The 27,500-nt window shown below is 41.6% G+C and overlaps 56 non-coding genes and 9 pseudogenes across 56 annotated transcripts in view; all 65 read left to right on the plus strand.

Moving 5' to 3' along the window:
• Positions 1-112: 112 nt before the first annotated feature.
• Positions 113-231, plus strand: LOC141360150 (5S ribosomal RNA). Its single transcript, XR_012366663.1, has one exon. It is a non-coding gene; the product is annotated as a 5S ribosomal RNA (ribosomal RNA).
• A 120-nt stretch (positions 232-351) lies between these two features.
• Positions 352-470, plus strand: LOC141360008 (5S ribosomal RNA). Its single transcript, XR_012366519.1, has one exon. It is a non-coding gene; the product is annotated as a 5S ribosomal RNA (ribosomal RNA).
• A 129-nt stretch (positions 471-599) lies between these two features.
• On the plus strand, positions 600-718 carry LOC141361135 (5S ribosomal RNA). Its single transcript, XR_012367187.1, has one exon. It is a non-coding gene; the product is annotated as a 5S ribosomal RNA (ribosomal RNA).
• A 128-nt stretch (positions 719-846) lies between these two features.
• Positions 847-965, plus strand: LOC141361136 (5S ribosomal RNA). The gene has a single exon (XR_012367188.1). It is a non-coding gene; the product is annotated as a 5S ribosomal RNA (ribosomal RNA).
• Positions 966-1,095: 130 nt separating this feature from the next.
• Positions 1,096-1,214, plus strand: LOC141361137 (5S ribosomal RNA). The gene has a single exon (XR_012367189.1). It is a non-coding gene; the product is annotated as a 5S ribosomal RNA (ribosomal RNA).
• Positions 1,215-1,342: 128 nt separating this feature from the next.
• LOC141361138 (5S ribosomal RNA) lies at positions 1,343-1,461 on the plus strand. Its single transcript, XR_012367190.1, has one exon. It is a non-coding gene; the product is annotated as a 5S ribosomal RNA (ribosomal RNA).
• Positions 1,462-1,589: 128 nt separating this feature from the next.
• Positions 1,590-1,708, plus strand: LOC141361139 (5S ribosomal RNA). Its single transcript, XR_012367191.1, has one exon. It is a non-coding gene; the product is annotated as a 5S ribosomal RNA (ribosomal RNA).
• A 128-nt stretch (positions 1,709-1,836) lies between these two features.
• Positions 1,837-1,955, plus strand: LOC141361140 (5S ribosomal RNA). Its single transcript, XR_012367192.1, has one exon. It is a non-coding gene; the product is annotated as a 5S ribosomal RNA (ribosomal RNA).
• A 120-nt stretch (positions 1,956-2,075) lies between these two features.
• On the plus strand, positions 2,076-2,194 carry LOC141359975 (5S ribosomal RNA). The gene has a single exon (XR_012366479.1). It is a non-coding gene; the product is annotated as a 5S ribosomal RNA (ribosomal RNA).
• Positions 2,195-2,323: 129 nt separating this feature from the next.
• On the plus strand, positions 2,324-2,442 carry LOC141360588 (5S ribosomal RNA; annotated as a pseudogene).
• A 120-nt stretch (positions 2,443-2,562) lies between these two features.
• LOC141361142 (5S ribosomal RNA) lies at positions 2,563-2,681 on the plus strand. Its single transcript, XR_012367194.1, has one exon. It is a non-coding gene; the product is annotated as a 5S ribosomal RNA (ribosomal RNA).
• A 129-nt stretch (positions 2,682-2,810) lies between these two features.
• Positions 2,811-2,929, plus strand: LOC141359834 (5S ribosomal RNA). The gene has a single exon (XR_012366316.1). It is a non-coding gene; the product is annotated as a 5S ribosomal RNA (ribosomal RNA).
• Positions 2,930-8,813: 5,884 nt separating this feature from the next.
• LOC141359835 (5S ribosomal RNA) lies at positions 8,814-8,932 on the plus strand. Its single transcript, XR_012366317.1, has one exon. It is a non-coding gene; the product is annotated as a 5S ribosomal RNA (ribosomal RNA).
• Positions 8,933-9,061: 129 nt separating this feature from the next.
• LOC141359836 (5S ribosomal RNA) lies at positions 9,062-9,180 on the plus strand. Its single transcript, XR_012366318.1, has one exon. It is a non-coding gene; the product is annotated as a 5S ribosomal RNA (ribosomal RNA).
• A 128-nt stretch (positions 9,181-9,308) lies between these two features.
• LOC141361143 (5S ribosomal RNA) lies at positions 9,309-9,427 on the plus strand. The gene has a single exon (XR_012367195.1). It is a non-coding gene; the product is annotated as a 5S ribosomal RNA (ribosomal RNA).
• A 117-nt stretch (positions 9,428-9,544) lies between these two features.
• Positions 9,545-9,663, plus strand: LOC141360266 (5S ribosomal RNA). Its single transcript, XR_012366779.1, has one exon. It is a non-coding gene; the product is annotated as a 5S ribosomal RNA (ribosomal RNA).
• Positions 9,664-9,792: 129 nt separating this feature from the next.
• LOC129416581 (5S ribosomal RNA) lies at positions 9,793-9,911 on the plus strand. Its single transcript, XR_008635449.2, has one exon. It is a non-coding gene; the product is annotated as a 5S ribosomal RNA (ribosomal RNA).
• A 140-nt stretch (positions 9,912-10,051) lies between these two features.
• LOC141360141 (5S ribosomal RNA) lies at positions 10,052-10,170 on the plus strand. The gene has a single exon (XR_012366654.1). It is a non-coding gene; the product is annotated as a 5S ribosomal RNA (ribosomal RNA).
• A 130-nt stretch (positions 10,171-10,300) lies between these two features.
• On the plus strand, positions 10,301-10,419 carry LOC129414343 (5S ribosomal RNA). The gene has a single exon (XR_008634341.2). It is a non-coding gene; the product is annotated as a 5S ribosomal RNA (ribosomal RNA).
• Positions 10,420-10,548: 129 nt separating this feature from the next.
• On the plus strand, positions 10,549-10,667 carry LOC129414288 (5S ribosomal RNA). The gene has a single exon (XR_008634312.1). It is a non-coding gene; the product is annotated as a 5S ribosomal RNA (ribosomal RNA).
• A 140-nt stretch (positions 10,668-10,807) lies between these two features.
• On the plus strand, positions 10,808-10,926 carry LOC141360774 (5S ribosomal RNA; annotated as a pseudogene).
• A 141-nt stretch (positions 10,927-11,067) lies between these two features.
• On the plus strand, positions 11,068-11,186 carry LOC141361144 (5S ribosomal RNA). Its single transcript, XR_012367196.1, has one exon. It is a non-coding gene; the product is annotated as a 5S ribosomal RNA (ribosomal RNA).
• A 120-nt stretch (positions 11,187-11,306) lies between these two features.
• Positions 11,307-11,425, plus strand: LOC141360897 (5S ribosomal RNA; annotated as a pseudogene).
• A 129-nt stretch (positions 11,426-11,554) lies between these two features.
• On the plus strand, positions 11,555-11,673 carry LOC141359870 (5S ribosomal RNA). Its single transcript, XR_012366353.1, has one exon. It is a non-coding gene; the product is annotated as a 5S ribosomal RNA (ribosomal RNA).
• A 129-nt stretch (positions 11,674-11,802) lies between these two features.
• LOC141361145 (5S ribosomal RNA) lies at positions 11,803-11,921 on the plus strand. The gene has a single exon (XR_012367197.1). It is a non-coding gene; the product is annotated as a 5S ribosomal RNA (ribosomal RNA).
• Positions 11,922-12,041: 120 nt separating this feature from the next.
• Positions 12,042-12,160, plus strand: LOC141359714 (5S ribosomal RNA). Its single transcript, XR_012366195.1, has one exon. It is a non-coding gene; the product is annotated as a 5S ribosomal RNA (ribosomal RNA).
• A 129-nt stretch (positions 12,161-12,289) lies between these two features.
• Positions 12,290-12,408, plus strand: LOC141360589 (5S ribosomal RNA; annotated as a pseudogene).
• A 120-nt stretch (positions 12,409-12,528) lies between these two features.
• On the plus strand, positions 12,529-12,647 carry LOC141360247 (5S ribosomal RNA). The gene has a single exon (XR_012366760.1). It is a non-coding gene; the product is annotated as a 5S ribosomal RNA (ribosomal RNA).
• A 129-nt stretch (positions 12,648-12,776) lies between these two features.
• LOC141359837 (5S ribosomal RNA) lies at positions 12,777-12,895 on the plus strand. Its single transcript, XR_012366319.1, has one exon. It is a non-coding gene; the product is annotated as a 5S ribosomal RNA (ribosomal RNA).
• Positions 12,896-18,769: 5,874 nt separating this feature from the next.
• On the plus strand, positions 18,770-18,888 carry LOC141359838 (5S ribosomal RNA). Its single transcript, XR_012366320.1, has one exon. It is a non-coding gene; the product is annotated as a 5S ribosomal RNA (ribosomal RNA).
• A 129-nt stretch (positions 18,889-19,017) lies between these two features.
• On the plus strand, positions 19,018-19,136 carry LOC141359839 (5S ribosomal RNA). Its single transcript, XR_012366322.1, has one exon. It is a non-coding gene; the product is annotated as a 5S ribosomal RNA (ribosomal RNA).
• A 128-nt stretch (positions 19,137-19,264) lies between these two features.
• Positions 19,265-19,383, plus strand: LOC141361146 (5S ribosomal RNA). Its single transcript, XR_012367198.1, has one exon. It is a non-coding gene; the product is annotated as a 5S ribosomal RNA (ribosomal RNA).
• Positions 19,384-19,511: 128 nt separating this feature from the next.
• On the plus strand, positions 19,512-19,630 carry LOC141359841 (5S ribosomal RNA). The gene has a single exon (XR_012366324.1). It is a non-coding gene; the product is annotated as a 5S ribosomal RNA (ribosomal RNA).
• A 117-nt stretch (positions 19,631-19,747) lies between these two features.
• On the plus strand, positions 19,748-19,866 carry LOC141360267 (5S ribosomal RNA). The gene has a single exon (XR_012366780.1). It is a non-coding gene; the product is annotated as a 5S ribosomal RNA (ribosomal RNA).
• A 129-nt stretch (positions 19,867-19,995) lies between these two features.
• Positions 19,996-20,114, plus strand: LOC141361147 (5S ribosomal RNA). The gene has a single exon (XR_012367199.1). It is a non-coding gene; the product is annotated as a 5S ribosomal RNA (ribosomal RNA).
• A 140-nt stretch (positions 20,115-20,254) lies between these two features.
• LOC141360142 (5S ribosomal RNA) lies at positions 20,255-20,373 on the plus strand. Its single transcript, XR_012366655.1, has one exon. It is a non-coding gene; the product is annotated as a 5S ribosomal RNA (ribosomal RNA).
• A 130-nt stretch (positions 20,374-20,503) lies between these two features.
• Positions 20,504-20,622, plus strand: LOC141359981 (5S ribosomal RNA). Its single transcript, XR_012366488.1, has one exon. It is a non-coding gene; the product is annotated as a 5S ribosomal RNA (ribosomal RNA).
• Positions 20,623-20,751: 129 nt separating this feature from the next.
• On the plus strand, positions 20,752-20,870 carry LOC141361148 (5S ribosomal RNA). The gene has a single exon (XR_012367200.1). It is a non-coding gene; the product is annotated as a 5S ribosomal RNA (ribosomal RNA).
• A 140-nt stretch (positions 20,871-21,010) lies between these two features.
• On the plus strand, positions 21,011-21,129 carry LOC141360775 (5S ribosomal RNA; annotated as a pseudogene).
• Positions 21,130-21,270: 141 nt separating this feature from the next.
• On the plus strand, positions 21,271-21,389 carry LOC141361149 (5S ribosomal RNA). Its single transcript, XR_012367201.1, has one exon. It is a non-coding gene; the product is annotated as a 5S ribosomal RNA (ribosomal RNA).
• A 145-nt stretch (positions 21,390-21,534) lies between these two features.
• Positions 21,535-21,653, plus strand: LOC141360083 (5S ribosomal RNA). Its single transcript, XR_012366596.1, has one exon. It is a non-coding gene; the product is annotated as a 5S ribosomal RNA (ribosomal RNA).
• Positions 21,654-21,782: 129 nt separating this feature from the next.
• LOC141361151 (5S ribosomal RNA) lies at positions 21,783-21,901 on the plus strand. Its single transcript, XR_012367203.1, has one exon. It is a non-coding gene; the product is annotated as a 5S ribosomal RNA (ribosomal RNA).
• A 130-nt stretch (positions 21,902-22,031) lies between these two features.
• LOC141360798 (5S ribosomal RNA) lies at positions 22,032-22,150 on the plus strand (annotated as a pseudogene).
• Positions 22,151-22,278: 128 nt separating this feature from the next.
• On the plus strand, positions 22,279-22,397 carry LOC141361152 (5S ribosomal RNA). Its single transcript, XR_012367204.1, has one exon. It is a non-coding gene; the product is annotated as a 5S ribosomal RNA (ribosomal RNA).
• A 145-nt stretch (positions 22,398-22,542) lies between these two features.
• On the plus strand, positions 22,543-22,661 carry LOC141361153 (5S ribosomal RNA). Its single transcript, XR_012367205.1, has one exon. It is a non-coding gene; the product is annotated as a 5S ribosomal RNA (ribosomal RNA).
• A 141-nt stretch (positions 22,662-22,802) lies between these two features.
• On the plus strand, positions 22,803-22,921 carry LOC141360068 (5S ribosomal RNA). The gene has a single exon (XR_012366581.1). It is a non-coding gene; the product is annotated as a 5S ribosomal RNA (ribosomal RNA).
• A 137-nt stretch (positions 22,922-23,058) lies between these two features.
• On the plus strand, positions 23,059-23,177 carry LOC141360855 (5S ribosomal RNA; annotated as a pseudogene).
• A 120-nt stretch (positions 23,178-23,297) lies between these two features.
• LOC141360178 (5S ribosomal RNA) lies at positions 23,298-23,416 on the plus strand. Its single transcript, XR_012366691.1, has one exon. It is a non-coding gene; the product is annotated as a 5S ribosomal RNA (ribosomal RNA).
• A 129-nt stretch (positions 23,417-23,545) lies between these two features.
• On the plus strand, positions 23,546-23,664 carry LOC141359791 (5S ribosomal RNA). Its single transcript, XR_012366272.1, has one exon. It is a non-coding gene; the product is annotated as a 5S ribosomal RNA (ribosomal RNA).
• Positions 23,665-23,793: 129 nt separating this feature from the next.
• LOC141359842 (5S ribosomal RNA) lies at positions 23,794-23,912 on the plus strand. The gene has a single exon (XR_012366325.1). It is a non-coding gene; the product is annotated as a 5S ribosomal RNA (ribosomal RNA).
• A 128-nt stretch (positions 23,913-24,040) lies between these two features.
• LOC141361154 (5S ribosomal RNA) lies at positions 24,041-24,159 on the plus strand. Its single transcript, XR_012367206.1, has one exon. It is a non-coding gene; the product is annotated as a 5S ribosomal RNA (ribosomal RNA).
• Positions 24,160-24,287: 128 nt separating this feature from the next.
• Positions 24,288-24,406, plus strand: LOC141360307 (5S ribosomal RNA). Its single transcript, XR_012366819.1, has one exon. It is a non-coding gene; the product is annotated as a 5S ribosomal RNA (ribosomal RNA).
• A 111-nt stretch (positions 24,407-24,517) lies between these two features.
• LOC141361155 (5S ribosomal RNA) lies at positions 24,518-24,636 on the plus strand. Its single transcript, XR_012367207.1, has one exon. It is a non-coding gene; the product is annotated as a 5S ribosomal RNA (ribosomal RNA).
• A 120-nt stretch (positions 24,637-24,756) lies between these two features.
• On the plus strand, positions 24,757-24,875 carry LOC141360179 (5S ribosomal RNA). Its single transcript, XR_012366692.1, has one exon. It is a non-coding gene; the product is annotated as a 5S ribosomal RNA (ribosomal RNA).
• A 129-nt stretch (positions 24,876-25,004) lies between these two features.
• On the plus strand, positions 25,005-25,123 carry LOC141359792 (5S ribosomal RNA). Its single transcript, XR_012366273.1, has one exon. It is a non-coding gene; the product is annotated as a 5S ribosomal RNA (ribosomal RNA).
• A 129-nt stretch (positions 25,124-25,252) lies between these two features.
• On the plus strand, positions 25,253-25,371 carry LOC141359843 (5S ribosomal RNA). Its single transcript, XR_012366326.1, has one exon. It is a non-coding gene; the product is annotated as a 5S ribosomal RNA (ribosomal RNA).
• A 128-nt stretch (positions 25,372-25,499) lies between these two features.
• LOC141361156 (5S ribosomal RNA) lies at positions 25,500-25,618 on the plus strand. The gene has a single exon (XR_012367208.1). It is a non-coding gene; the product is annotated as a 5S ribosomal RNA (ribosomal RNA).
• Positions 25,619-25,747: 129 nt separating this feature from the next.
• On the plus strand, positions 25,748-25,866 carry LOC141360417 (5S ribosomal RNA). The gene has a single exon (XR_012366931.1). It is a non-coding gene; the product is annotated as a 5S ribosomal RNA (ribosomal RNA).
• Positions 25,867-25,994: 128 nt separating this feature from the next.
• Positions 25,995-26,113, plus strand: LOC141359987 (5S ribosomal RNA). The gene has a single exon (XR_012366495.1). It is a non-coding gene; the product is annotated as a 5S ribosomal RNA (ribosomal RNA).
• Positions 26,114-26,232: 119 nt separating this feature from the next.
• On the plus strand, positions 26,233-26,351 carry LOC141361157 (5S ribosomal RNA). Its single transcript, XR_012367209.1, has one exon. It is a non-coding gene; the product is annotated as a 5S ribosomal RNA (ribosomal RNA).
• A 129-nt stretch (positions 26,352-26,480) lies between these two features.
• On the plus strand, positions 26,481-26,599 carry LOC141360799 (5S ribosomal RNA; annotated as a pseudogene).
• Positions 26,600-26,727: 128 nt separating this feature from the next.
• LOC141360672 (5S ribosomal RNA) lies at positions 26,728-26,846 on the plus strand (annotated as a pseudogene).
• Positions 26,847-26,974: 128 nt separating this feature from the next.
• On the plus strand, positions 26,975-27,093 carry LOC141360069 (5S ribosomal RNA). The gene has a single exon (XR_012366582.1). It is a non-coding gene; the product is annotated as a 5S ribosomal RNA (ribosomal RNA).
• Positions 27,094-27,222: 129 nt separating this feature from the next.
• LOC141359861 (5S ribosomal RNA) lies at positions 27,223-27,341 on the plus strand. Its single transcript, XR_012366344.1, has one exon. It is a non-coding gene; the product is annotated as a 5S ribosomal RNA (ribosomal RNA).
• A 128-nt stretch (positions 27,342-27,469) lies between these two features.
• The window catches only part of LOC141360070 (5S ribosomal RNA), a 119-nt gene continuing 88 nt past the window's right edge, over positions 27,470-27,500 (plus strand). The window contains exon 1 of the ribosomal RNA XR_012366583.1: positions 27,470-27,500. This exon is cut by the window's right edge and continues 88 nt beyond it. This is a non-coding gene — a ribosomal RNA (5S ribosomal RNA).

A 27,500-nucleotide genomic window follows, 5' to 3' on the forward strand; every position in this document is an offset into this window, starting at 1 on the left:
TTATTTATTCATATAATTTTTTTCCAGAAATGCATCCTTTCTGTAAGCGTTCGCCGATGGCATGGCGTTGCCACATTAGTCTTGAAGTGGCTCTCGAATCGGGTCAGCGCTCGCTTACGGCCACACCACCCTGAGCACGCCCGCTTTCGTCTGATCTCGGAAGCCAAACAGGGTCGGGCCTGGTTAGTACTTGGATGGGAGACCTCCTGGGAATACCAGGTGCTGTAAGCATTTAATTAATTATTTATTCATATAATTTTTTCCAGAAATGCATCCTTTCTGTAAGCGTTCGCCGATGGCATGGCGTTGCCACATTAGTCTTGAAGTGGCTCTCGAATCGAATCAGCGCTCGCTTACGGCCACACCACCCTGAGCACGCCCGCTCTCGTCTGATCTCGGAAGCCAAGCTGGGTCGGGCCTGGTTAGTACTTGGATGGGAGACCGCCTGGGAATACCAGGTGCTGTAAGCATTTAATTAATTATTTAATTATTTATTCATATAATTTTTTTCCAGAAATGCATCCTTTCTGTAAGCGTTCGCCGATGGCATGGCGTTGCCACATTAGTCTTGAAGTGGCTCTCGAATCGAGTCAGCGCTCGCTTACGGCCACACCACCCTGAGCACGCCCGCTCTCGTCTGATCTCGGAAGCCAAGCAGGGTCGGGCCTGGTTAGTACTTGGATGGGAGACCGCCTGGGAATACCAGGTGCTGTAAGCATTTAATTAATTATTTAATTATTTATTCATATAATTTTTTCCAGAAATGCATCCTTTCTGTAAGCGTTCGCACATGGCATGGCGTTGCCACATTAGTCTTGAAGTGGCTCTCGAATCGAGTCAGCGCTCGCTTACGGCCACACCACCCTGAGCACGCCCGCTCTCGTCTGATCTCGGAAGCCAAGCAGGGTCGGGCCTGGTTAGTACTTGGATGGGAGACCGCCTGGGAATACCAGGTGCTGTAAGCATTTAATTAATTATTTAATTATTTATTCATATATTTTTTTTTCCAGAAATGCATCCTTTCTGTAAGCGTTCGCCAATGGCATGGCGTTGCCACATTAGTCTTGAAGTGGCTCTCGAATCGAGTCAGCGCTCGCTTACGGCCACACCACCCTGAGCACGCCCGCTCTCGTCTGATCTCGGAAGCCAAGCAGGGTCGGGCCTGGTTAGTACTTGGATGGGAGACCGCCTGGGAATACCAGGTGCTGTAAGCATTTAATTAATTATTTAATTATTTATTCATATAATTTTTTCCAGAAATGCATCCTTTCTGTAAGCGTTCGCACATGGCATGGCGTTGCCACATTAATCTTGAAGTGGCTCTCGAATCGAGTCAGCGCTCGCTTACGGCCACACCACCCTGAGCACGCCCGCTCTCGTCTGATCTCGGAAGCCAAGCAGGGTCGGGCCTGGTTAGTACTTGGATGGGAGACCGCCTGGGAATACCAGGTGCTGTAAGCATTTAATTATTTATTTAATTATTTATTCATATAATTTTTTCCAGAAATGCATCCTTTCTGTAAGCGTTCGCCGATGGCATGGCGTTGCCACATTAGTCTTGAAGTGGCTCTCGAATCGAGTCAGCGCTCGCTTACGGCCACACCACCCTGAGCACGCCCGCTCTCGTCTGATCTCGGAAGCCAAGCAGGGTCGGGCCTGGTTAGTACTTGGATGGGAGACCGCCTGGGAATACCAGGTGCTGTAAGCATTTAATTATTTATTTAATTATTTATTCATATAATTTTTTCCAGAAATGCATCCTTTCTGTAAGCGTTCGCCGATGGCATGGCGTTGCCACATTAGTCTTGAAGTGGCTCTCGAATCGAGTCAGCGCTCGCTTACGGCCACACCACCCTGAGCACGCCCGCTCTCGTCTGATCTCGGAAGCCAAGCAGGGTCGGGCCTGGTTAGTACTTGGATGGGAGACCGCCTGGGAATACCAGGTGCTGTAAGCATTTAATTAATTATTTATTCATATAATTTTTCCCAGAAATGCATCCTTTCTGTAAGCGTTCGCCGATGGCATGGCGTTGCCACATTAGTCTTGAAGTGGCTCTCGAATCGAGTCAGCGCTCGCTTACGGCCACACCACCCTGAGCACGCCCGCTCTCGTCTGATCTCGGAAGCCAAGCAGGGTCGGGCCTGGTTAGTACTTGGATGGGAGACCGCCTGGGAATCCCAGGTGCTGTGAGCATTTAATTAATTATTTAATTATTTATTCATATAATTTTTTTCCAGAAATGCATCCTTTCTGTAAGCGTTCGCCGATGGCATGGCGTTGCCACATTAATCTTGAAGTGGCTCTCGAATTGAGTCAGCGCTCGTTTACGGCCACACCACCCTAAGCACGCCCGCTCTCGTCTGATCTCGGCAGCCAAGCAGGGTCGGGCCTGGTTAGTACTTGGATGGGAGACCGCCTGGGAATACCAGGTGCTGTAAGCATTTAATTAATTATTTTTTCATATAATTTTTTCCAGAAATGCATCCTTTCTGTAAGCGTTCGCACGTGGCATGGCGTTGCCACATTAGTCTTGAAGTGGCCCTCGAATCGAGTCAGCACTCGCTTACGGCCACACCACCCTGAGCACGCCCGCTCTCGTCTGATCTCGGAAGCCAAGCAGGGTCGGGCCTGGTTAGTACTTGGATGGGAGACCGCCTGGGAATACCAGGTGCTGTAAGCATTTAATTAATTATTTAATTATTTATTCATATAATTTTTTTCCAGAAATGCATCCTTTCTGTAAGCGTTCGCCGATGGCATGGCGTTGCCACATTAGTCTTGAAGTGGCTCTCGAATTGAGTCAGCGCTCGCTTATGGCCACACCACCCTGAGCACGCCCGCTCTCGTCTGATCTCGGAAGCCAAGCAGGGTCGGGCCTGGTTAGTACTTGGATGGGAGACCGCCTGGGAATACCAGGTGCTGTAAGCATTTAATTAATTATTTAATTATTTATTCATATAATTTTTTCCAGAAATGCATCCTTTCTGTAAGCGTTCGCACATGGCATGGCGTTGCCACATTAGTCTTAAAGTGGCTCTCGAATCGAGTCAGCGCTCGCTTACGGCCACACCACCCTGAGAGCGCTAGAGAGCACACAGGAAGTGAGTTGGCAGTAGTTTGGTGAGAGAGGCTCACCACATGGTTTTTGATTTATTTTTTGTTTTGTTTAAAAGTTTTTTCATTTAATATTATATAAGTTAATTTTGAATATTATTTCAAAGTGCTCCCCAACAGTGTAAACTGTTTGGGGAGCCACTTGTTTAAAAACAAAAAAGTAGAAGAAACATGGCGGACGATGAAAGAAAGGAAACACAACGAGACAAAGACACTGAAACAAAACAGAAGATGGATGTTAATGGAAAAAAGAATGACCGGAACAAAAGAACCTATGCAAAAGAAGCAACTATTATTGTGGATTTAAAAGAAGTGATTGATGGAAAAGCAGAGGATGTGATAAAAGCTGTGACAGACACGATTGGAGCAGGAAAATTAATAGCGGTAAGACCCAGAGCAGGAAAAGAATATGAACTTACTTTAGTAAATGAAGAATCATGTGAAGATCTTCTGGATGGATTAATTGTCAAAAATCAGAGTTGTGAAGTAAGAACTTTAGAAACAAGAGAATGTATTGTTTCATTTATGCACCTGCCGGCTTATTTGAACAATGAACAGATTTTGCATAAACTTTACCAATGGCGTGTGATACCAGTGACAGATATAAAAAGAAGATATTATCCGGGAACAGATATTGCAGATGGTACAAGATATCTTAAAGTAAGATTTCCTAAAGACGTGGCTTCCCTGCCCTACAGCACGAAATTTGAGACGGCGGAAGGAGCACAATATTTCCGGATTATGCACGATCGTCAGATGAAAATCTGTCGACTCTGCATGGATCCGGGACATATACTCAAGGACTGTCCAAATTTTACATGTCGTGAATGTGAGGAGCAGGGCCATTATGCTAGGAATTGTACTGCTGTTAAATGCCCGGATTGCAACAGAGCCTTGGTAAAATGCGAATGCTGGATGGAAAATAATAGTGTTGCAGAAAATCAAGAAGAGTCTCAGGAGCTATCGGATGAGGAAGAGGAATCACAAGATAAAATGGATAAGATGGACTTTATAAATGTTGCTCCAACTGAAAGAACAGAAAAAAACACAGAACCAAAGGATGTACTAAGCAGTGAGGAAGTAATTGAATTGGACAAGAGAGGAAATGTTGAAGAAGGTGCATGCATGATTTCAGAGGTACCCGAAACACAACTGGATCAGCTGGAAAAAGATGATGAAAATCTGAAGGAACAGAGTGATACATGGACACCTTTGGTAATATCTAAGACAGAGATGGACAAAATAGAAAGGATGGAGCAGGAAAATCTCAATGAGGATCATTCACTTACAAAAGAGATGCTGCATAGAAGAAGATCCATAAAGGTGATTCCGAACTTTAAAATTGCTAAAAAGAAAAGAGTGAGTAGAAAACTTGAACATATGAGAGGCATGCAAGATGACTTAATGGAACCTGAAAGTACTGACTAATGGGACTGATATTTAATATATTATATATGTGTATGTTTTGGCGACTGGTTTCAATTAATGTTAGAGGTTTATTGAGTATTGATAAATTTGAAAAGGTCAAAGAACTGTGTAAAAAACAAAATATCATTTTTATACAAGAAACAAACTGGAATGATGAAATAATAGAGGTTTTTCAGAAAAAGTGGCAAGGTGAAATATTTTATAATAATGGTGATGGTAAAATGGGGAGAGGGGTAGCAATTTTAGTCAAGAAAGAAATGAGTAGCAGTATTGAAGAATTATATAAAGATGAAGAAGGAAAATGTTTAGCTATAAAGATAAAAAATGAAGGGAAAAGTATAACTCTATGTAATGTGCATGCTCCAGTTGTGGAGAAAGAAAAAAGGTTTTTTTTTGCAAAGATTGCAAGTTTAATGTACTCATGGGAAAATGCGATATTAATTGGTGATTTCAATACAGTTTTTAATAGAATTGATTTAGCGGATGGTATGGTATTTAAGAGTGACAGTGGAAGAAAAGAATTAGAGAAACTAATAGAAAACAATAATTTCGTAGACATATGGAGAGAAAGAAATGAAGGGAAAAAACAATACTCTAGAAGACAAATAGTAGATAATTTTTTAAAACAAAGTAGAATTGATTTTATATTATGTAAAAGAGAACTGGGGGATTTTATACATAGTATTTATTATAAGGAAACTGCTTTAAGCGATCATGATTTCCTGCTTATGAATATAGATTTTAATGAAGTTGAAAGAGGTAAAGGAGTATGGGTTTTAAATGCAGAGATTTTAAAACAGGAATCATACAAAAAAGCAATAGAAAATATAATAGCTAATGAGAAACAAGATAAGATGTCTCGGGAAGATATACGAATATGGTGGGATAATACAAAATATGAAATAAAGAAATATACTATTAAAATCAGTAAACTAATACAAAAGGCTAAGAGAAGTAAGGAAGAAGAGGTAAGAAAAGATCTAAATGGAGAATTAAATAAAGAAAATGGAGATATTGAGAAAATATTGAATTTAGAGGAAATGTTGAGAGATATAGAAGAGCGAAAATGTAGAGGGGCTAAGATAAGAAGTAAAGCAAAATATCTGGTGGAAGGAGAGAAGTGCACAAAATTCTTTTTTAATCTAGAGAAAAGTAAAGGTAGTGGAGAGACAATAAAAGAAATAAGAGGAAAGAATGGTGATAAAATAATAGAAACACAGGGAATATTAAAGGAAGTCAGAGAATATTATGAAGAACTTTTTAAAAAAGGTCAAATAAACAAAAAAGAAGGTGAATTTTTATTGGAACAGATTGAGAAAAGTGTGTGTGAAGAAGATAAAATAATGTGCGATGAGGAGATAAAGTTAGATGAAATAAAAGAGGCAATAATGCAATTAAACAATGGGAAAAGTCCAGGCTTAGATGGGTTAACAGCTGAATTTTACAAAGCTTTTAAGGATGTTTTATCGCCAATTTTAAAGGAAATTTTTGAAGAGATTTTTAACAAAAAGGAAGCAACACAGCTAATGAGAATGGGTTTAGTGAAATTGATATACAAGAAAAAAGGTGGGAAAGATGTTTTAAGCAATTACAGACCCCTGACGATGTTAAACACAGATTTTAAAATTTTAGCAAAGGTTTTAGCAAACAGATTGAAAATGGTTTTACCAAGAATAATCAAAACAAATCAAGCATACGGTGTTAAGGGCAAAGATATTACAGACACAATAAGGAATATAAGAGATGTTATTCAATATATGAAAGTAGAAAAGAAAGATGGTTACGTAATAAGTGTGGATTTTGAAAAAGCTTTTGACAGAGTGGAGCATGAGTTTTTATTTAGTGTTTTAAAAATGTTTGGTTTTGGTGAAAAGTTTTTAAAGTGGATAAAGTGTTTATATACAGGAACATTAAGTTGTATCAAATGTAATGGTTTTATCACTGAATGTTTTAACATAACAAGGTCAATCAAACAAGGATGTCCGCTCTCAGCAATGCTTTACAGTCTAGTAACTGAAGCACTGGGGATAGCGATAATGAGAGAAAAAGAAATACATGGAATTAAATTAAAACAAGGAGAAGAGGGACAGAAAATTTACCAATATGCTGATGATACAACACTTATCTTAAAGGACATGGAAAGTATAACGAAAGCAATGGAAATTATCAGAAAATATTGTGAAGGATCAGGGGCAAAGGTTAACATGGAAAAAACTGTAGTAATGAGAGTGGGAAGTGCAAAAGTTTTACCAGAAAACTTTACTTTCAAAAGTCAACAAGAAATGAAAATTTTAGGAATAAGAATAGGAGAAAACGAAAAGAGAGCCAAAGAATTAATGTGGGATGAAGTTATAGGAGGTATGGAAAGAAGGTTGGAATGGTGGAAACAAAGGAGACTGAATTTAATTGGAAAAGTTTTAATTGTGAATACACTCATGTTGTCTAAATTGTGGTATGTTTTAGGGGTAGTCCCAATGGACAAATGGCATGTACAAAGAGTTAAAAAATGTGTAACTGATTTTATCTGGGAAGGAAAACCACCGAGAATAGGATACAATACGCTAATAGGTGCAAAGGAGGATGGAGGTTTAGAACTAATAGATCCAGAAATCAGGAAGAAAAGCATGAGAGTGAAAGTTGTGAAAAAATTTTTAAATGAAGATTTTAAAGCAGAATGGAAAGTAGTGATGGGATATTTTCTAAAGAAATGTGGAGGTTGTAATATGAACGAGGGTATTTTATGGATGAAATTAAAACCTAATATGATCACTGGAATTTCTGAGTTTTATAAAGAGGTTTTAGAAGCATGGGGAGAGTTTTTATCTTTTGTGAAAATACAGCCTGAAGGAAGAGAAACGCTTTTAAATCAACCATTGTTCTTAAATCCAAATATTTTAGCACAAGGAAAAGAATTGTTTTATACACACTGGTTAAAAGGAGGAATATGTAAAGTTAAAGATGTTTTATATGAATACATAGAAGGTTTTGTACCAAAGCAAGTAATAATAGATGCTATGGATGAAATTGGAGAAGATTTTGAGAAAGAGATATTAGAAAGACAATTCGACACAGTCAAAAGTGCAATACCAAAAGGATGGATAAAGAAAATTAAGGAGAACGATGAAGGAAATGAGAATGTGAACGTTTTTTTAAATGACAAAAATGTACAAGAATGTGTTCTTAAAACGTTTTATGTTTGTTTTAGAGAGAAAACATACAAAAGACCAGTAGCAGAAAAGTTTTGGCAAAAGATTTTTGTGGATTTTGATGTGGAAACAATGTGGAAAAATTTGAAGTGGAAATATTTGGATACAAAATTAGAATGCATGGATTATTTTATAAGACAGAATGTGATTTTTACAGAGACCAAGCTGGCACAAATAGGAAGCAGTGAAAATGCAATGTGTAAGGTATGTGAGAAAGAGAATGAAAGCATTTTGCACCTGTTTTTAAAGTGTCCTAAATTAACAGTTTTTATGGTTAAGTTGAAAAGTGTTGTACAGCAAATGATTGAAAACAGAACAGAGGACATTGATACAGAGACAGAATGGAATAAGATGTTTTTATTTGGTTTTAATGGAAGTAAAACAAAAGTTGTTAATTTGTTTTTGTCTGTTGCAAGAACTGTTATCTGGGAAAGAAGAAACATTATAAAAAAGAAACGTGATGCTAACATAGATATCTGGAAAATGTACAAAAGGAAATTAGAACAATATGTAAAAATGGTAGAAGAGTACTTTCAATGGCAACAGAACACTGATAATTTCAGACAAATATTTGCAACAAATAATCCATGTATTGTGAACACCACAAAAGGTTTTAATTTGAAATTGCCAAAATGATCATGATGTTTTATAAATGCTACATATTGTGTTATTTTCTTTTAATTTTTCTCTTTTAATATATTCCTTTGGCTGTTTAATTTATTCATTTATTTATTTATTTTGTTGTTTGTTTGTTTTTAAAATGTGACTGTAAAAATGATGTATGTACATGCAGATTTGTGAAATAATAATAAAAAAAAAAAAAAAAAAAAAAAAAAAAAGCACGCCCGCTCTCGTCTGATCTCAGAAGCCAAGCAGGGTCGGGCCTGGTTAGTACTTGGATGGGAGACCGCCTGGGAATACCAGGTGCTGTAAGCATTTAATTAATTATTTAATTATTTATTCATATAATTTTTTCCAGAAATGCATAATTTCTGTAAGCGTTCGCCGATGGCATGGCGTTGCCACATTAGTCTTGAAGTGGCTCTCGAATTGAGTCAGCGCTCGCTTATGGCCACACCACCCTGAGCACGCCCGCTCTCGTCTGATCTCGGAAGCCAAGCAGGGTCGGGCCTGGTTAGTACTTGGATGGGAGACCGCCTGGGAATACCAGGTGCTGTAAGCATTTAATTAATTATTTAATTATTTATTCATATAATTTTTTTCCAGAAATGCATCCTTTCTGTAAGCGTTCGCCGATGGCATGGCGTTGCCACATTAGTCTTGAAGTGGCTCTCGAATTGAGTCAGCGCTCGCTTATGGCCACACCACCCTGAGCACGCCCGCTCTCGTCTGATCTCGGAAGCCAAGCAGGGTCGGGCCTGGTTAGTACTTGGATGGGAGACCGCCTGGGAATACCAGGTGCTGTAAGCATTTAATTAATTATTTAATTATTTATTCATATAATTTTTTCCAGAAATGCATCCTTTCTGTAAGCGTTCGCCGATGGCATGGCGTTGCCACATTAGTCTTGAAGTGGCTCTCGAATCGAGTCAGCGCTCGCTTACGGCCACACCACCCTGAGCACGCCCGCTCTCGTCTGATCTCGGAAGCCAAGCAGGGTCGGGCCTGGTTAGTACTTGGATGGGAGACCGCCTGGGAATACCAGGTGCTGTAAGCATTTAATTATTTATTCATATAATTTTTTTCCAGAAATGCATCCTTTCTGTAAGCGTTCGCCGATGGCATGGCGTTGCCAAATTAATCTTGAAGTGGCTCTCGAATTGAGTCAGCGCTCGCTTACGGACACACCACCCTGAGCACGCCCGCTCTCGTCTGATCTCGGAAGCCAAGCAGGGTCGGGCCTGGTTAGTACTTGGATGGGAGACCGCCTGGGAATACCAGGTGCTGTAAGCATTTAATTAATTATTTTATTATTTATTCATATAATTTTTTTCCAGAAATGCATCCTTTCTGTAAGCGTTCGCCGATGGCATGGCGTTGCCACATTAGTCTTGAAGTGGCTCTCGAATCGAGTCAGCGCTCGCTTACGGCCACACCACCCTGAGCACGCCCGCTCTCGTCTGATCTCGGAAGCCAAGCAGGGTCGGGCCTGGTTAGTACTTGGATGGGAGACCGCCTGGGAATACCAGGTGCTGTAAGCATTTAATTCTTTATTTAATTAATTATTTAATTATTTATTCATATAATTTTTTCCAGAAATGCATCCTTTCTGTAAGCGTTCGCCGATGGCATGGCGTTGCCACATTAGTCTTGAAGTGGCTCTCGAATCGAGTCAGCGCTCGCTTACGGCCACACCACCCTGAGCACGCCCGCTCTCGCCTGATCTCGGAAGCCAAGCAGGGTCGGGCCTGGTTAGTACTTGGATGGGAGACCGCCTGGGAATACCAGGTGCTGTAAGCATTTAATTCTTTATTTAATTAATTATTCATATAATTTTTTTCCAGAAATGCATCCTTTCTGTAAGCGTTCGCCGATGGCATGGCGTTGCCACATTAGTCTTTGAAGTGGCTCTCGAATTGAGTCAGCGCTCGCTTACGGCCACATCACCCTGAGCACGCCCGCTCTCGTCTGATCTCGGAAGCCAAGCAGGGTCGGGCCTGGTTAGTACTTGGATGGGAGACCGCCTGGGAATACCAGGTGCTGTAAGCATTTAATTAATTATTTAATTATTTATTCATATAATTTTTTTCCAGAAATGCATCCTTTCTGTAAGCGTTCGCCGATGGCATGGCGTTGCCACATTAGTCTTGAAGTGGCTCTCGAATCGAGTCAGCGCTCGCTTACGGCCACACCACCCTGAGCACGCCCGCTCTCGTCTGATCTCGGAAGCCAAGCAGGGTCGGGCCTGGTTAGTACTTGGATGGGAGACCGCCTGGGAATACCAGGTGCTGTAAGCATTTAATTCTTTATTTAATTAATTATTTAATTATTTATTCATATAATTTTTTTCCAGAAATGCATCCTTTCTGTAAGCGTTCGCCGATGGCATGGCGTTGCCACATTAGTCTTGAAGTGGCTCTCGAATCGAGTGAGCGCTCCTTACGGCCACACCGTCCTGAGCACGCCCGCTCTCGCCTGATCTCGGAAGCCAAGCAGGGTCGGGCCTGGTTAGTACTTGGATGGGAGACCGCCTGGGAATACCAGGTGCTGTAAGCATTTAATTCTTTATTTAATTAATTATTTAATTATTTATTCATATAATTTTTTTCCAGAAATGCATCCTTTCTGTAAGCGTTCGCCGATGGCATGGCGTTGCCACATTAGTCTTGAAGTGGCTCTCGAATCGAGTCAGCGCTCGCTTACGGCCACACCACCCTGAGCACGCCCGCTCTCGTCTGATCTCGGAAGCCAAGCAGGGTCGGGCCTGGTTAGTACTTGGATGGGAGACCGCCTGGGAATACCAGGTGCTGTAAGCATTTAATTAATTATTTATTCATATAATTTTTTCCAGAAATGCATCATTTCTGTAAGCGTTCGCCGATGGCATGGTGTTGCCACATTAGTCTTGAAGTGGCTCTCGAATTGAGTCAGCAGTCGCTTACGGACACACCACCCTGAGCACGCCCGCTCTTGTCTGATCTCGGAAGCCAAGCAGGGTCGGGCCTGGTTAGTGCTTGGATGGGAGACCGCCTGGGAATACCAGGTGCTGTAAGCATTTAATTTATTATTTAATTATTTATTCATATAATTTTTTTCCAGAAATGCATCCTTTCTGTAAGCGTTCACCTATGGCATGGCGTTGCCACATTAGTCTTGAAGTGGCTCTCGAATCGAGTCAGCGCTCGCTTACGGCCACACCACCCTGAGCACGCCCGCTCTCGTCTGATCTCGGAAGCCAAGCAGGGTCGGGCCTGGTTAGTACTTGAATGGGAGACCGCCTGGGAATACCAGGTGCTGTAAGCATTTAATTAATTATTTAATTATTTATTCATATAATTTTTTTCCAGAAATGCATCCTTTCTGTAAGCGTTCGCCGATGGCATGGCGTTGCCACATCAGTCTTGAAGTGGCTCTCGAATCGAGTCAGCGCTCGCTTACGGCCACACCACCCTGAGCACGCCCGCTCTCGTCTGATCTCGGAAGCCAAGCAGGGTCGGGCCTGGTTAGTACTTGGATGGGAGACCGCCTGGGAATACCAGGTGCTGTAAGCATTTAATTAATTATTTATTCATATAATTTTTCCCAGAAATGCATCCTTTCTGTAAGCGTTCGCCGATGGCATGGCGTTGCCACATTAGTCTTGAAGTGGCTCTCGAATCGAGTCAGCGCTCGCTTACGGCCACACCACCCTGAGCACGCCCGCTCTCGTCTGATCTCGGAAGCCAAGCAGGGTCGGGCCTGGTTAGTACTTGGATGGGAGACCACCTGGGAATCCCAGGTGCTGTAAGCATTTAATTAATTATTTAATTATTTATTCATATAATTTTTTTCCAGAAATGCATCCTTTCTGTAAGCGTTCGCCGATGGCATGGCGTTGCCACATTAATCTTGAAGTGGCTCTCGAATTGAGTCAGCGCTCGTTTACGGCCACACCACCCTAAGCACGCCCGCTCTCGTCTGATCTCGGCAGCCAAGCAGGGTCGGGCCTGGTTAGTACTTGGATGGGAGACCGCCTGGGAATACCAGGTGCTGTAAGCATTTAATTAATTATTTATTCATATAATTTTTTCCAGAAATGCATCCTTTCTGTAAGCGTTCGCACGTGGCATGGCGTTGCCACATTAGTCTTGAAGTGGCCCTCGAATCGAGTCAGCACTCGCTTACGGCCACACCACCCTGAGCACGCCCGCTCTCGTCTGATCTCGGAAGCCAAGCAGGGTCAGGCCTGGTTAGTACTTGGATGGGAGACCGCCTGGGAATACCAGGTGCTGTAAGCATTTAATTAATTATTTAATTATTTATTCATATAATTTTTTTCCAGAAATGCATCCTTTCTGTAAGCGTTCGCCGATGGCATGGCGTTGCCACAATAGTCTTGAGGTGGCTCTCGAATTGAGTCAGCGCTCGCTTATGGCCACACCACCCTGAGCACGCCCGCTCTCGTCTGATCTCGGAAGCCAAGCAGGGTCGGGCCTGGTTAGTACTTGGATGGGAGACCGCCTGGGAATACCAGGTGCTGTAAGCATTTAATTAATTATTTAATTATTTATTCATATAATTTTTTCCAGAAATGCATCCTTTCTGTAAGCGTTCGCACATGGCATGGCGTTGCCACATTAGTCTTAAAGTGGCTCTCGAATCGAGTCAGCGCTCGCTTACGGCCACACCACCCTGAGAGCGCTAGAGAGCACACAGGAAGTGAGTTGGCAGTAGTTTGGTGAGAGAGGCTCACCACATGGTTTTTGATTTATTTTTTGTTTTGTTTAAAAGTTTTTTCATTTAATATTATATAAGTTAATTTTGAATATTATTTCAAAGTGCTCCCCAACAGTGTAAACTGTTTGGGGAGCCACTTGTTTAAAAACAAAAAAGTAGAAGAAACATGGCGGACGATGAAAGAAAGGAAACACAACGAGACAAAGACACTGAAACAAAACAGAAGATGGATGTTAATGGAAAAAAGAATGACCGGAACAAAAGAACCTATGCAAAAGAAGCAACTATTATTGTGGATTTAAAAGAAGTGATTGATGGAAAAGCAGAGGATGTGATAAAAGCTGTGACAGACACGATTGGAGCAGGAAAATTAATAGCGGTAAGACCCAGAGCAGGAAAAGAATATGAACTTACTTTAGTAAATGAAGAATCATGTGAAGATCTTCTGGATGGATTAATTGTCAAAAATCAGAGTTGTGAAGTAAGAACTTTAGAAACAAGAGAATGTATTGTTTCATTTATGCACCTGCCGGCTTATTTGAACAATGAACAGATTTTGCATAAACTTTACCAATGGCGTGTGATACCAGTGACAGATATAAAAAGAAGATATTATCCGGGAACAGATATTGCAGATGGTACAAGATATCTTAAAGTAAGATTTCCTAAAGACGTGGCTTCCCTGCCCTACAGCACGAAATTTGAGACGGCGGAAGGAGCACAATATTTCCGGATTATGCACGATCGTCAGATGAAAATCTGTCGACTCTGCATGGATCCGGGACATATACTCAAGGACTGTCCAAATTTTACATGTCGTGAATGTGAGGAGCAGGGCCATTATGCTAGGAATTGTACTGCTGTTAAATGCCCGGATTGCAACAGAGCCTTGGTAAAATGCGAATGCTGGATGGAAAATAATAGTGTTGCAGAAAATCAAGAAGAGTCTCAGGAGCTATCGGATGAGGAAGAGGAATCACAAGATAAAATGGATAAGATGGACTTTATAAATGTTGCTCCAACTGAAAGAACAGAAAAAAACACAGAACCAAAGGATGTACTAAGCAGTGAGGAAGTAATTGAATTGGACAAGAGAGGAAATGTTGAAGAAGGTGCATGCATGATTTCAGAGGTACCCGAAACACAACTGGATCAGCTGGAAAAAGATGATGAAAATCTGAAGGAACAGAGTGATACATGGACACCTTTGGTAATATCTAAGACAGAGATGGACAAAATAGAAAGGATGGAGCAGGAAAATCTCAATGAGGATCATTCACTTACAAAAGAGATGCTGCATAGAAGAAGATCCATAAAGGTGATTCCGAACTTTAAAATTGCTAAAAAGAAAAGAGTGAGTAGAAAACTTGAACATATGAGAGGCATGCAAGATGACTTAATGGAACCTGAAAGTACTGACTAATGGGACTGATATTTAATATATTATATATGTGTATGTTTTGGCGACTGGTTTCAATTAATGTTAGAGGTTTATTGAGTATTGATAAATTTGAAAAGGTCAAAGAACTGTGTAAAAAACAAAATATCATTTTTATACAAGAAACAAACTGGAATGATGAAATAATAGAGGTTTTTCAGGAAAAGTGGCAAGGTGAAATATTTTATAATAATGGTGATGGTAAAATGGGGAGAGGGGTAGCAATTTTAGTCAAGAAAGAAATGAGTAGCAGTATTGAAGAATTATATAAAGATGAAGAAGGAAAATGTTTAGCTATAAAGATAAAAAATGAAGGGAAAAGTATAACTCTATGTAATGTGCATGCTCCAGTTGTGGAGAAAGAAAAAAGGTTTTTTTTTGCAAAGATTGCAAGTTTAATGTACTCATGGGAAAATGCGATATTAATTGGTGATTTCAATACAGTTTTTAATAGAATTGATTTAGCGGATGGTATGGTATTTAAGAGTGACAGTGGAAGAAAAGAATTAGAGAAACTAATAGAAAACAATAATTTCGTAGACATATGGAGAGAAAGAAATGAAGGGAAAAAACAATACTCTAGAAGACAAATAGTAGATAATTTTTTAAAACAAAGTAGAATTGATTTTATATTATGTAAAAGAGAACTGGGGGATTTTATACATAGTATTTATTATAAGGAAACTGCTTTAAGCGATCATGATTTCCTGCTTATGAATATAGATTTTAATGAAGTTGAAAGAGGTAAAGGAGTATGGGTTTTAAATGCAGAGATTTTAAAACAGGAATCATACAAAAAAGCAATAGAAAATATAATAGCTAATGAGAAACAAGATAAGATGTCTCGGGAAGATATACGAATATGGTGGGATAATACAAAATATGAAATAAAGAAATATACTATTAAAATCAGTAAACTAATACAAAAGGCTAAGAGAAGTAAGGAAGAAGAGGTAAGAAAAGATCTAAATGGAGAATTAAATAAAGAAAATGGAGATATTGAGAAAATATTGAATTTAGAGGAAATGTTGAGAGATATAGAAGAGCGAAAATGTAGAGGGGCTAAGATAAGAAGTAAAGCAAAATATCTGGTGGAAGGAGAGAAGTGCACAAAATTCTTTTTTAATCTAGAGAAAAGTAAAGGTAGTGGAGAGACAATAAAAGAAATAAGAGGAAAGAATGGTGATAAAATAATAGAAACACAGGGAATATTAAAGGAAGTCAGAGAATATTATGAAGAACTTTTTAAAAAAGGTCAAATAAACAAAAAAGAAGGTGAATTTTTATTGGAACAGATTGAGAAAAGTGTGTGTGAAGAAGATAAAATAATGTGCGATGAGGAGATAAAGTTAGATGAAATAAAAGAGGCAATAATGCAATTAAACAATGGGAAAAGTCCAGGCTTAGATGGGTTAACAGCTGAATTTTACAAAGCTTTTAAGGATGTTTTATCGCCAATTTTAAAGGAAATTTTTGAAGAGATTTTTAACAAAAAGGAAGCAACACAGCTAATGAGAATGGGTTTAGTGAAATTGATATACAAGAAAAAAGGTGGGAAAGATGTTTTAAGCAATTACAGACCCCTGACGATGTTAAACACAGATTTTAAAATTTTAGCAAAGGTTTTAGCAAACAGATTGAAAATGGTTTTACCAAGAATAATCAAAACAAATCAAGCATACGGTGTTAAGGGCAAAGATATTACAGACACAATAAGGAATATAAGAGATGTTATTCAATATATGAAAGTAGAAAAGAAAGATGGTTACGTAATAAGTGTGGATTTTGAAAAAGCTTTTGACAGAGTGGAGCATGAGTTTTTATTTAGTGTTTTAAAAATGTTTGGTTTTGGTGAAAAGTTTTTAAAGTGGATAAAGTGTTTATATACAGGAACATTAAGTTGTATCAAATGTAATGGTTTTATCACTGAATGTTTTAACATAACAAGGTCAATCAAACAAGGATGTCCGCTCTCAGCAATGCTTTACAGTCTAGTAACTGAAGCACTGGGGATAGCGATAATGAGAGAAAAAGAAATACATGGAATTAAATTAAAACAAGGAGAAGAGGGACAGAAAATTTACCAATATGCTGATGATACAACACTTATCTTAAAGGACATGGAAAGTATAACGAAAGCAATGGAAATTATCAGAAAATATTGTGAAGGATCAGGGGCAAAGGTTAACATGGAAAAAACTGTAGTAATGAGAGTGGGAAGTGCAAAAGTTTTACCAGAAAACTTTACTTTCAAAAGTCAACAAGAAATGAAAATTTTAGGAATAAGAATAGGAGAAAACGAAAAGAGAGCCAAAGAATTAATGTGGGATGAAGTTATAGGAGGTATGGAAAGAAGGTTGGAATGGTGGAAACAAAGGAGACTGAATTTAATTGGAAAAGTTTTAATTGTGAATACACTCATGTTGTCTAAATTGTGGTATGTTTTAGGGGTAGTCCCAATGGACAAATGGCATGTACAAAGAGTTAAAAAATGTGTAACTGATTTTATCTGGGAAGGAAAACCACCAAGAATAGGATACAATACGCTAATAGGTGCAAAGGAGGATGGAGGTTTAGAACTAATAGATCCAGAAATCAGGAAGAAAAGCATGAGAGTGAAAGTTGTGAAAAAATTTTTAAATGAAGATTTTAAAGCAGAATGGAAAGTAGTGATGGGATATTTTCTAAAGAAATGTGGAGGTTGTAATATGAACGAGGGTATTTTATGGATGAAATTAAAACCTAATATGATCACTGGAATTTCTGAGTTTTATAAAGAGGTTTTAGAAGCATGGGGAGAGTTTTTATCTTTTGTGAAAATACAGCCTGAAGGAAGAGAAACGCTTTTAAATCAACCATTGTTCTTAAATCCAAATATTTTAGCACAAGGAAAAGAATTGTTTTATACACACTGGTTAAAAGGAGGAATATGTAAAGTTAAAGATGTTTTATATGAATACATAGAAGGTTTTGTACCAAAGCAAGTAATAATAGATGCTATGGATGAAATTGGAGAAGATTTTGAGAAAGAGATATTAGAAAGACAATTCGACACAGTCAAAAGTGCAATACCAAAAGGATGGATAAAGAAAATTAAGGAGAACGATGAAGGAAATGAGAATGTGAACGTTTTTTTAAATGACAAAAATGTACAAGAATGTGTTCTTAAAACGTTTTATGTTTGTTTTAGAGAGAAAACATACAAAAGACCAGTAGCAGAAAAGTTTTGGCAAAAGATTTTTGTGGATTTTGATGTGGAAACAATGTGGAAAAATTTGAAGTGGAAATATTTGGATACAAAATTAGAATGCATGGATTATTTTATAAGACAGAATGTGATTTTTACAGAGACCAAGCTGGCACAAATAGGAAGCAGTGAAAATGCAATGTGTAAGGTATGTGAGAAAGAGAATGAAAGCATTTTGCACCTGTTTTTAAAGTGTCCTAAATTAACAGTTTTTATGGTTAAGTTGAAAAGTGTTGTACAGCAAATGATTGAAAACAGAACAGAGGACATTGATACAGAGACAGAATGGAATAAGATGTTTTTATTTGGTTTTAATGGAAGTAAAACAAAAGTTGTTAATTTGTTTTTGTCTGTTGCAAGAACTGTTATCTGGGAAAGAAGAAACATTATAAAAAAGAAACGTGATGCTAACATAGATATCTGGAAAATGTACAAAAGGAAATTAGAACAATATGTAAAAATGGTAGAAGAGTACTTTCAATGGCAACAGAACACTGATAATTTCAGACAAATATTTGCAACAAATAATCCATGTATTGTGAACACCACAAAAGGTTTTAATTTGAAATTGCCAAAATGATCATGATGTTTTATAAATGCTACATATTGTGTTATTTTCTTTTAATTTTTCTCTTTTAATATATTCCTTTGGCTGTTTAATTTATTCATTTATTTATTTTTTTTGTTGTTTGTTTGTTTTTAAAATGTGACTGTAAAAATGATGTATGTACATGCAGATTTGTGAAATAATAAAAAAAAAAAAAAAAAAAAAAGCACGCCCGCTCTCGTCTGATCTCAGAAGCCAAGCAGGGTCGGGCCTGGTTAGTACTTGGATGGGAGACCGCCTGGGAATACCAGGTGCTGTAAGCATTTAATTAATTATTTAATTATTTATTCATATAATTTTTTCCAGAAATGCATAATTTCTGTAAGCGTTCGCCGATGGCATGGCGTTGCCACATTAGTCTTGAAGTGGCTCTCGAATTGAGTCAGCGCTCGCTTATGGCCACACCACCCTGAGCACGCCCGCTCTCGTCTGATCTCGGAAGCCAAGCAGGGTCGGGCCTGGTTAGTACTTGGATGGGAGACCGCCTGGGAATACCAGGTGCTGTAAGCATTTAATTAATTATTTAATTATTTATTCATATAATTTTTTTCCAGAAATGCATCCTTTCTGTAAGCGTTCGCCGATGGCATGGCGTTGCCACATTAGTCTTGAAGTGGCTCTCGAATTGAGTCAGCGCTCGCTTATGGCCACACCACCCTGAGCACGCCCGCTCTCGTCTGATCTCGGAAGCCAAGCAGGGTCGGGCCTGGTTAGTACTTGGATGGGAGACCGCCTGGGAATACCAGGTGCTGTAAGCATTTAATTAATTATTTAATTATTTATTCATATAATTTTTTCCAGAAATGCATCCTTTCTGTAAGCGTTCGCACATGGCATGGCGTTGCCACATTAGTCTTGAAGTGGCTCTCGAATCGAGTCAGCGCTCGCTTACGGCCACACCACCCTGAGCACGCCCGCTCTCGTCTGATCTCGGAAGCCAAGCAGGGTCGGGCCTGGTTAGTACTTGGATGGGAGACCGCCTGGGAATACCAGGTGCTGTAAGCATTTAATTAATTATTTAATTATTTATTCATATAATTTTTTCCAGAAATGCATACTTTCTGTAAGCGTTCGCCGATGGCATGGCGTTGCCACATTAGTCTTGAAGTGGCTCTCGAATCGAGTCAGCGCTCGCTTATGGCCACACCACCCTGAGCACGCCCGCTCTCGTCTGATCTCGGAAGCCAAGCAGGGTCGGGCCTGGTTAGTACTTGGATGGGAGACCGCCTGGGAATACCAGGTGCTGTAAGCATTTAATTATTTATTCATATAATTTTTTTCCAGAAATGCATCCTTTCTGTAAGCGTTCGCCGATGGCATGGCGTTGCCAAATTAATCTTGAAGTGGCTCTCGAATTGAGTCAGCGCTCGCTTACGGACACACCACCCTGAGCACGCCCGCTCTCGTCTGATCTCGGAAGCCAAGCAGGGTCGGGCCTGGTTAGTACTTGGATGGGAGACCGCCTGGGAATACCAGGTGCTGTAAGCATTTAATTAATTATTTTATTATTTATTCATATAATTTTTTTCCAGAAATGCATCCTTTCTGTAAGCGTTCGCCGATGGCATGGCGTTGCCACATTAGTCTTGAAGTGGCTCTCGAATCGAGTCAGCGCTCGCTTACGGCCACACCACCCTGAGCACGCCCGCTCTCGTCTGATCTCGGAAGCCAAGCAGGGTCGGGCCTGGTTAGTACTTGGATGGGAGACCGCCTGGGAATACCAGGTGCTGTAAGCATTTAATTCTTTATTTAATTAATTATTTAATTATTTATTCATATAATTTTTTCCAGAAATGCATCCTTTCTGTAAGCGTTCGCCGATGGCATGGCGTTGCCACATTAGTCTTGAAGTGGCTCTCGAATCGAGTCAGCGCTCGCTTACGGCCACACCACCCTGAGCACGCCCGCTCTCGCCTGATCTCGGAAGCCAAGCAGGGTCGGGCCTGGTTAGTACTTGGATGGGAGACCGCCTGGGAATACCAGGTGCTGTAAGCATTTAATTCTTTATTTAATTAATTATTCATATAATTTTTTTCCAGAAATGCATCCTTTCTGTAAGCGTTCGCCGATGGCATGGCGTTGCCACATTAGTCTTTGAAGTGGCTCTCGAATTGAGTCAGCGCTCGCTTACGGCCACATCACCCTGAGCACGCCCGCTCTCGTCTGATCTCGGAAGCCAAGCAGGGTCGGGCCTGGTTAGTACTTGGATGGGAGACCGCCTGGGAATACCAGGTGCTGTAAGCATTTAATTAATTATTTAATTATTTATTCATATAATTTTTTTCCAGAAATGCATCCTTTCTGTAAGCGTTCGCCGATGGCATGGCGTTGCCACATTAGTCTTGAAGTGGCTCTCGAATCGAGTCAGCGCTCGCTTACGGCCACACCACCCTGAGCACGCCCGCTCTCGTCTGATCTCGGAAGCCAAGCAGGGTCGGGCCTGGTTAGTACTTGGATGGGAGACCGCCTGGGAATACCAGGTGCTGTAAGCATTTAATTCTTTATTTAATTAATTATTTAATTATTTATTCATATAATTTTTTTCCAGAAATGCATCCTTTCTGTAAGCGTTCGCCGATGGCATGGCGTTGCCACATTAGTCTTGAAGTGGCTCTCGAATCGAGTGAGCGCTCCTTACGGCCACACCGTCCTGAGCACGCCCGCTCTCGCCTGATCTCGGAAGCCAAGCAGGGTCGGGCCTGGTTAGTACTTGGATGGGAGACCGCCTGGGAATACCAGGTGCTGTAAGCATTTAATTCTTTATTTAATTAATTATTTAATTATTTATTCATATAATTTTTTTCCAGAAATGCATCCTTTCTGTAAGCGTTCGCCGATGGCATGGCGTTGCCACATTAGTCTTGAAGTGGCTCTCGAATCGAGTCAGCGCTCGCTTACGGCCACACCACCCTGAGCACGCCCGCTCTCGTCTGATCTCGGAAGCCAAGCAGGGTCGGGCCTGGTTAGTACTTGGATGGGAGACCGCCTGGGAATACCAGGTGCTGTAAGCATTTAATTATTTATTTATTTAATTAATTATTTAATTACTTATTCATATAATTTTTTTCCAGAAATGCATCCTTTCTGTAAGCGTTCGCCGATGGCATGGCGTTGCCACATTAGTCTTGAAGTGGCTCTCGAATCGAGTCAGCGCTCGCTTACGGCCACACCACCCTGAGCACGCCCGCTCTCGTCTGATCTCGGAAGCCAAGCAGGGTCGGGCCTGGTTAGTACTTGGATGGGAGACCGCCTCGGAATACCAGGTGCTGTAAGCATTTAATTAATTATTTAATTATTTATTCATATAATTTTTTTCCAGAAATGCATCCTTTCTGTAAGCGTTCGCCGATGGCATGGCGTTGCCACATTAGTCTTGAAGTGGCTCTCGAATCGAGTCAGCGCTCGCTTACGGCCACACCACCCTGAGCACGCCCGCTCTCGTCTGATCTCGGAAGCCAAGCAGGGTCGGGCCTGGTTAGTACTTGGATGGGAGACCGCCTGGGAATACCAGGTGCTGTAAGCATTTAATTAATTATTTAATTATTTATTCATATAATTTTTTTCCAGAAATGCATCCTTTCTGTAAGCGTTCGCCGATGGCATGGCGTTGCCACATTAGTCTTGAAGTGGCTCTCGAATTGAGTCAGCGCTCGCTTCATGGCCACACCACCCTGAGCACGCCCGCTCTCGTCTGATCTCGGAAGCCAAGCAGGGTCGGGCCTGGTTAGTACTTGGATGGGAGACCGCCTGGGAATACCAGGTGCTGTAAGCATTTAATTAATTATTTAATTATTTATTCATATAATTTTTTCCAGAAATGCATCCTTTCTTTAAGCGTTCGCACATGGCATGGCGTTGCCACATTAGTCTTAAAGTGGATCTCGAATCGAGTCAGCGCTCGCTTACGGCCACACCACCCTGAGCACGCCCGCTCTCGTCTGATCTCGGAAGCCAAGCAGGGTCGGGCCTGGTTAGTACTTGGATGGGAGACCGCCTGGGAATACCAGGTGCTGTAAGCATTTAATTATTTATTTATTTAATTAATTATTTAATTACTTATTCATATAATTTTTTTCCAGAAATGCATCCTTTCTGTAAGCGTTCGCCGATGGCATGGCGTTGCCACATTAGTCTTGAAGTGGCTCTCGAATCGAGTCAACGCTCGCTTACGGCCACACCACCCTGAGCACGCCCGCTCTCGTCTGATCTCGGAAGCCAAGCAGGGTCGGGCCTGGTTAGTACTTGGATGGGAGACCGCCTGGGAATACCAGGTGCTGTAAGCATTTAATTCTTTATTTAATTAATTATTTAATTATTTATTCATATAATTTTTTTCCAGAAATGCATCCTTTCTGTAAGCGTTCGCCGATGGCATGGCGTTGCCACATTAGTCTTGAAGTGGCTCTCGAATCGTGTCAGCGCTCGCTTACGGCCACACCACCCTGAGCATGCCCGCTCTCGTCTGATCTCGGAAGCCAAACAGGGTCGGGCCTGGTTAGTACTTGGATGGGAGACCTCCTGGGAATACCAGGTGCTGTAAGCATTTAATTCTTTATTTAATTAATTATTTAATTACTTATATAATTTTTTTCCAGAAATGCATCCTTTCTGTAAGCGTTCGCCGATGGCATGGCGTTGCCACATTAGTCTTGAAGTGGCTCTCGAATCGAGTCAGCGCTCGCTTACGGCCACACCACTCTGAGCACGCCCGCTCTTGTCTGATCTCGGAAGCCAAGCAGGGTCGGGCCTGGTTAGTACTTGGATGGGAGAACGCCTGGGAATACCAGGTGCTGTAAGCATTTAATTAATTATTTATTCATATAATTTTTCCCAGAAATGCATCCTTTCTGTAAGCGTTCGCCGATGGCATGGCGTTGCCACATTAGTCTTGAAGTGGCTCTCGAATCGAAACAGTGCTCGCTTACGGCCACACCACCCTGAGCACGCCCGCTCTCTTCTGATCTCGGAAGCCAAGCAGGGTCGGGCCTGGTTAGTACTTGGATGGGAGTCCGCCTGGGAATACCAGGTGCTGTAAGCATTTAATTAATTATTTAATTATTTATTCATATAATTTTTTTCCAGAAATGCATCCTTTCTGTAAGCGTTCGCCGATGGCATTGCGTTGCCACATTAGTCTTGAAGTGGCTCTCGAATCGAGTCAGCGCTTGTTTACGGCCACACCACCCTGAGCACGCCCGCTCTCGTCTGATCTCGGAAGCCAAGCAGGGTCGGGCCTGGTTAGTACTTGGATGGGAGACCGCCTGGGAATACCAGGTGCTGTAAGCATTTAATTAATTATTTAATTATTTATTCATATAATTTTTTTCCAGAAATGCATCCTTTCTGTAAGCGTTCGCCGATGGCATGGCGTTGCCACATTAGTCTTGAAGTGGCTCTCGAATCGACTCAGCGCTCGCTTATGGCCACACCACCCTGAGCACGCCCGCTCTCGTCTGATCTCGGAAGCCAAGCAGGGTCGGGCCTGGTTAGTACTTGGATGGGAGACCGCCTGGGAATACCAGGTGCTGTAAGCATTTAATTTATTATTTAATTATTTATTCATATAATTTTTTCCAGAAATGCATCCTTTCTGTAAGCGTTCGCACATGGCATGGCGTTGCCACATTAGTCTTAAAGTGGCTCTCGAATCGAGTCAGCGCTCGCTTACGGCCACACCACCCTGAGCACGCCCGCTCTCGTCTGATCTCGGAAGCCAAGCAGGGTCGGGCCTGGTTAGTACTTGGATGGGAGACCGCCTGGGAATACCAGGTGCTGTAAGCATTTAATTAATTATTTAATTATTTATTCATATAATTTTTTCCAGAAATGCATCCTTTCTGTAAGCGTTCGCACATGGCATGGCGTTGCCACATTAGTCTTGAAGTGGCTCTCGAATCGAGTCAGCGCTCGCTTACGGCCACACCACTCTGAGCACGCCCGCTCTCGTCTGATCTCGGAAGCCAAGCAGGGTCGGGCCTGGTTAGTACTTGGATGGGAGACCGCCTTGGAATACCAGGTGCTGTAAGCATTTAATTAATTATTTAATTATTTATTCATATAATTTTTTTTCCAGAAATGCATCCTTTCTGTAAGCGTTCCACATTAGTCTTGAAGTGGCTCTCGAATCGAGTCAGCGCTCGCTTACGGCCACACCACCCTGAGCACGCCCGCTCTCGTCTGATCTCGGAAGCCAAGCAGGGTCGGGCCTGGTTAGTACTTGGATGGGAGACCGCCTGGGAATACCAGGTGCTGTAAGCATTTAATTAATTATTTATTCATATAATTTTTTCCAGAAATGCATCCTTTCTGTAAGCGTTCGCCGATGGCATGGCGTTGCCACATTAGTCTTGAAGTGGCTCTCGAATCGAAACAGTGCTCGCTTACGGCCACACCACCCTGAGCACGCCCGCTCTCTTCTGATCTCGGAAGCCAAGCAGGGTCGGGCCTGGTTAGTACTTGGATGGGAGTCCGCCTGGGAATACCAGGTGCTGTAAGCATTTAATTAATTATTTAATTATTTATTCATATAATTTTTTTCCAGAAATGCATCCTTTCTGTAAGCGTTCGCCGATGGCATTGCGTTGCCACATTAGTCTTGAAGTGGCTCTCGAATCGAGTCAGCGCTTGTTTACGGCCACACCACCCTGAGCACGCCCGCTCTCGTCTGATCTCGGAAGCCAAGCAGGGTCGGGCCTGGTTAGTACTTGGATGGGAGACCGCCTGGGAATACCAGGTGCTGTAAGCATTTAATTAATTATTTAATTATTTATTCATATAATTTTTTTCCAGAAATGCATCCTTTCTGTAAGCGTTCGCCGATGGCATGGCGTTGCCACATTAGTCTTGAAGTGGCTCTCGAATCGAGTCAGCGCTCGCTTATGGCCACACCACCCTGAGCACGCCCGCTCTCGTCTGATCTCGGAAGCCAAGCAGGGTCGGGCCTGGTTAGTACTTGGATGGGAGACCGCCTGGGAATACCAGGTGCTGTAAGCATTTAATTTATTATTTAATTATTTATTCATATAATTTTTTCCAGAAATGCATCCTTTCTGTAAGCGTTCGCACATGGCATGGCGTTGCCACATTAGTCTTAAAGTGGCTCTCGAATCGAGTCAGCGCTCGCTTACGGCCACACCACCCTGAGCACGCCCGCTCTCGTCTGATCTCGGAAGCCAAGCAGGGTCGGGCCTGGTTAGTACTTGGATGGGAGACCGCCTGGGAATACCAGGTGCTGTAAGCATTTAATTATTTATTTAATTATTTATTCATATATTTTTTTTCCAGAAATGCATCCTTTCTGTAAGCGTTCGCCGATGGCATGGCGTTGCCACATTAATCTTGAAGTGGCTCTCGAATTGAGTCAGCGCTCGCTTACGGCCACACCACCCTGAGCACGCCCGCTCTCGTCTGATCTCGGAAGCCAAGCAGGGTCTGGCCTGGTTAGTACTTGGATGGGAGACCGCCTGGGAATACCAGGTGCTGTAAGCATTTAATTAATTATTTAATTATTTATTCATATAATTTTTTCCAGAAATGCATCCTTTCTGTAAGCGTTCGCACATGGCATGGCGTTGCCACATTAGTCTTGAAGTGGCTCTCGAATCGAGTCAGCGCTCGCTTACGGCCACACCACCCTGAGCACGCCCGCTCTCGTCTGATCTCGGAAGCCAAGCAGGGTCGGGCCTGGTTAGTACTTGGATGGGAGACCGCCTTGGAATACCAGGTGCTGTAAGCATTTAATTAATTATTTAATTATTTAATTATTTATTCATATAATTTTTTTTCCAGAAATGCATCCTTTCTGTAAGCGTTCCACATTAGTCTTGAAGTGGCTCTCGAATCGAGTCAGCGCTCGCTTACGGCCACACCACCCTGAGCACGCCCGCTCTCGTCTGATCTCGGAAGCCAAGCAGGGTCGGGCCTGGTTAGTACTTGGATGGGAGACCGCCTGGGAATACCAGGTGCTGTAAGCATTTAATTAATTATTTAATTATTTATTTATATAATTTTTTTCCAGAAATGCATCCTTTCTGTAAGCGTTCGCCGATGGCATGGCGTTGCCACATTAGTCTTGAAGTGCCCTCGAATTGAGTCAGCGCTCGCTTCATGGCCACACCACCCTGAGCACGCCCGCTCTCGTCTGATCTCGGAAGCCAAGCAGGGTCGGGCCTGGTTAGTACTTGGATGGGAGACCGCCTGGGAATACCAGGTGCTGTAAGCATTTAATTAATTATTTAATTATTTATTCATATAATTTTTTCCAGAAATGCATCCTTTCTGTAAGCGTTCGCCGATGGCATGGCGTTGCCACATTAGTCTTGAAGTGGCTCTCGAATCGAGTCAGCGCTCGCTTATGGCCACACCACCCTGAGCACGCCCGCTCTCGTCTGATCTCGGAAGCCAAGCAGGGTCGGGCCTGGTTAGTACTTGGATGGGAGACAGCCTGGGAATACCAGGTGCTGTAAGCATTTAATTAATTATTTAATTATTTATTCATATAATTTTTTCCAGAAATGCATCCTTTCTGTAAGCGTTCGCACATGGCATGGCGTTGCCACATTAGTCTTGAAGTGGCTCTCGAATCGGGTCAGCGCTCGCTTACGGCCACACCACCCTGAGCATGCCCGCTCTCGTCTGATCTCGGAAGCCAAACAGGGTCGGGCCTGGTTAGTACTTGGATGGGAGACCTCCTGGGAATACCAGGTGCTGTAAGCATTTAATTAATTATTTAATTATTTATTCATATAATTTTTTTCCAGAAATGCATCCTTTCTGTAAGCGTTCGCCGATGGCATGGCGTTGCCACATTAGTCTTGAAGTGGCTCTCGAATCGAGTCAGCGCTCGCTTATGGCCACACCACCCTGAGCACGCCCGCTCTCGTCTGATCTCGGAAGCAAAGCAGGGTCGGGCCTGGTTAGTACTTGGATGGGAGACCGCCTGGGAATACCAGGTGCTGTAAGCATTTATTTAATTATTTAATTATTTATTCATATAATTTTTTCCAGAAATGCATCATTTCTGTAAGCGTTCGCACATGGCATGGCGTTGCCACATTAGTCTTAAAGTGGCTCTCGAATCGAGTCAGCGCTCGCTTACGGCCACACCACCCTGAGCATGCCCG

The sequence above is a fragment of the Misgurnus anguillicaudatus genome, chromosome 23 (genome assembly GCF_027580225.2).
Source record: "Misgurnus anguillicaudatus chromosome 23, ASM2758022v2, whole genome shotgun sequence".
NCBI classification, from domain to species: domain Eukaryota; kingdom Metazoa; phylum Chordata; class Actinopteri; order Cypriniformes; family Cobitidae; genus Misgurnus; species Misgurnus anguillicaudatus.